The sequence below is a fragment of the Arachis ipaensis genome, chromosome B6 (genome assembly GCF_059453495.1).
Source record: "Arachis ipaensis isolate K30076 ecotype BB chromosome B6, ASM5945349v1, whole genome shotgun sequence".
Classification (NCBI taxonomy): Eukaryota; Viridiplantae; Streptophyta; class Magnoliopsida; order Fabales; family Fabaceae; genus Arachis; species Arachis ipaensis.
Genome location: NC_142441.1, coordinates 57,576,565 through 57,579,658, shown reverse-complemented (window position 1 = coordinate 57,579,658; position 3,094 = coordinate 57,576,565). Strand labels below are relative to the sequence as shown.

The following is a 3,094-nucleotide window of genomic DNA, read 5'->3' as shown; positions in this document are numbered from 1 at the left end:
ATATGGGTGGGATTGGGTGGGAAAGAGATTTTGAATTTTTGAAGGTAGGTGGGGTGTATGGATGTGAGTGGTGAATGGAAAACAGAAGGGATGACTGTGAATGGAGAGAGAAAGGGTGATATAGGATTATGAGGAGGGAAGGTGAGTGGAAGTATGTGGGGATCCTGTGGGGTCCACAGATCCTGAGATGATCCTGTGGGGTCCACAGATCCTGAGGTGTCAAGGATTTACATCCCTGCACCAATTAGGCTTGTAAAATGCCTTTGCATGCAATTCTGGTGCGTAAACGCCGAATTGATGCTTGTTCTGGGCGTTCAGCGCCCAGATGCAGCATGTTTCTGGCGTTGAACGCCAGTTCTATGCTTGTTTCTGGCGTTCAGCGCCAGCTTTCCTCAGTGTGCATTCCTGGCATCTGAACGCCAGGATGCTGCTTATTTTGGGCGTTCAACGCCAGATCCATGCTCTGTTCTGGCGTTGAACGCCAGCCAGATACTCCTTACTAGCGTTTAAACGCCAGTAAGCCCTTCCTCCAGTGTGTGATTTTTCTTCTGCTGTTTTTGATTCTGTTTTTTATTTTTTTCTTTATTTTGTGACTCCACATGATCATGAACCTAATAAAACATGAAAGAACAATAAAATAAAAATAAAATTAGATAAATAAAAATTGGATTGCCTCCCAACAAGCGCTTCTTTAATGTCAATAGCTTGACAGTGGGCTCTCATGGAGCCACACAGGTGATCAGGTCAATTTTATAGACTCCCAACACCAAACTTAGAGTTTGGATATGGGAGTTCAACCCCAAACTTAGAGTTTGGCTGAGGCCTCCCAACACCAAACTTTGAGTTTGACTGTGGGGGCTTTAGTTGACTCTGTACTGAGAAAAGCTTACTGTGCCTCTTTTCCATGTTTACAGAAGGATGACCTTGAGTTTTAAACACAAGGGGGTCCTCATTCAATTGAAGGACTAGTTCACCTCTGTCAACATTAATCACAGCTCTTGTTGTGGCTAGGAAGGGTCTTCCAAGAATGATGGATTCATCCTCATCCTTCCCAGTATCCAGGATTATGAAATCAGCAGGGATGTAAAGTCCTTCAACCTTTACTAACACGTCCTCTACTTGTCCATAAGCCTGTTTTCTGGAATTGTCTGCCATCTCTAATGAGATTTTAGCAGCTTGTACCTCAAAGATTCCCAATTTCTCCATTACAGAGAGTGGCATGAGGTTTATTCCTGACCCAAGGTCACATAGAGCCTTCTCAAAGGTCATGGTGCCTATGGTGCAAGGTATTAGGAACTTTCCAGGATCCTGCTTCTTCTGAGGCAATCTCAGTTGATCCAATGCATTTAGTTCATTGGTGAATAGGGGAGGTTCATCTCCCCAAGTCTCACTACCAAATAAATTGGCATTCAGCTTCATGATTGCACCAAGGAACTTGGCAACTTGCTCTTCAGTAACATCCTCATTTTCTTCAAAAGAAGAATACTCATCAGAGCTCATGAAGGGCATAAGGAGGTTTAATGGAATCTCTATGGTCTCTAGATGAGCCTTAGAGTCCTTTGGTTCCTCAAAGGGAAACTCCTTGTTGATCATTGGACGTCCCAGGAGGTCTTCCTCCTTGGGATTCACGTCTTCCCCTTCCTCCTTGGATTCGGCCATGATGGTTATATCAATGGCCTTGCACTCTCCTTTTGGATTTTCTTCTGTATTGCTTGGGAGAGCATTAGGAGGGGTTTCAGTGATCTTCTTACTCAACTGGCCCACTTGTGCCTCCAAATTTCTAATGGAGGACCTTGTTTCATTCATGAAACTCGGATTGGCCTTAGATAGATCAGAGACTAAGTTTGCTAAATTAGAGGTATTTTGTTCAGAGTTCTCTGTCTGTTGCTGAGTGGATGATGGAAAAGGCTTGCTATTGCTAAACCTGTTTCTTTCACCATTATTAAAGCCTTGTTGAGGCCTTTGTTGATCCTTCCATGAGAGATTTGGGTGATTTCTCCATGAGGAGTTATAGGTGTTCCCATAGGGTTTACCCATATAATTTACCTCTGCTATTGCAGGGTTCTCAGGATCATAAGCTTCTTCCTCAGAAGATGCCTCTTGAGTACTGTTGGATGTAGCTTGCATTCCAGTCAGACTCTGAGAAATCATATTGACTTACTGAGTCAATATTTTATTCTGAGCCAATATGGCATTCAGAGTATCAATTTCAAGAACTCCCTTCTTCTGAGGCGTCCCATTACTCACAGGATTCCTCTCTGAAGTGTACATGAATTGGTTATTAGCAACCATGTCAATAAGTTCTTGAGCTTCTGCAGGCGTTTTCTTTAGGTGAATGGATCCACCTGTAGAAGTATCCAATGACATCTTAGCTAATTCAGACAGACCATCATAGAATATATCCAGGATGGTCCATTCTAAAAGCAAGTCAGAAGGACACTTTTTGGTCAGTTCCTTGTATCTCTCCCAAGCTTCATAGAGGGATTCACCTTCTTTCTGTCTGAAGGTTTGAACATCCACTCTAAGCTTACTCAGCTTTTGAGGTGGAAAGAACTTGGCTAAGAAAGCCTTAACCAGCTTATCCCAAGAGTTCAGGCTATCCTTAGGTTGAGAGTCCAACCATATTCTAGCTCTTTCTCTTACAGCAAATGGGAAAAGCATGAGCCTGTAGACTTCAGGATCTACTCCATTAGTCTTAACAATGTCACATATCTGCAAGAATTTAGTTAAGAACTGATAGGGATCTTCAGATGGAAGTCCATGAAATTTGCAGTTTTGTTGCATCAGAGAAACTAATTGAGGTTTAAGCTCAAAATTGTTTGCTCCAATGGTAGGGATGGAGATGCTTCTTCCATGTAAATTGGAATTAGGTGCAGTAAAGTCACCAAGCATCCTCCTTGCATTATTATTTTCGGCTGCCATCTCCTCTTCCTGTTCGAAAATTCCTGTAAGGTTGTCTCTGGATTGTTGTATTTTAGCTTCTCTTAGTTTCCTCTTCAGAGTCCTTTCAGGTTCAGGATTTGCTTCAACAAGAATGTTCTTGTCCTTGCTCCTGCTCATATGACAAAGAAGGGAATAACAAAGAAAATATGGA

General features: G+C 42.5%; 1 non-coding gene across 1 annotated transcript; it reads left to right on the top strand.

Moving 5' to 3' along the window:
- Positions 1-2,425: 2,425 nt before the first annotated feature.
- LOC148555707 (small nucleolar RNA R71) lies at positions 2,426-2,529 on the top strand. The gene has a single exon (XR_015886472.1). It is a non-coding gene; the product is annotated as a small nucleolar RNA R71 (small nucleolar RNA).
- Positions 2,530-3,094: the final 565 nt, after the last annotated feature.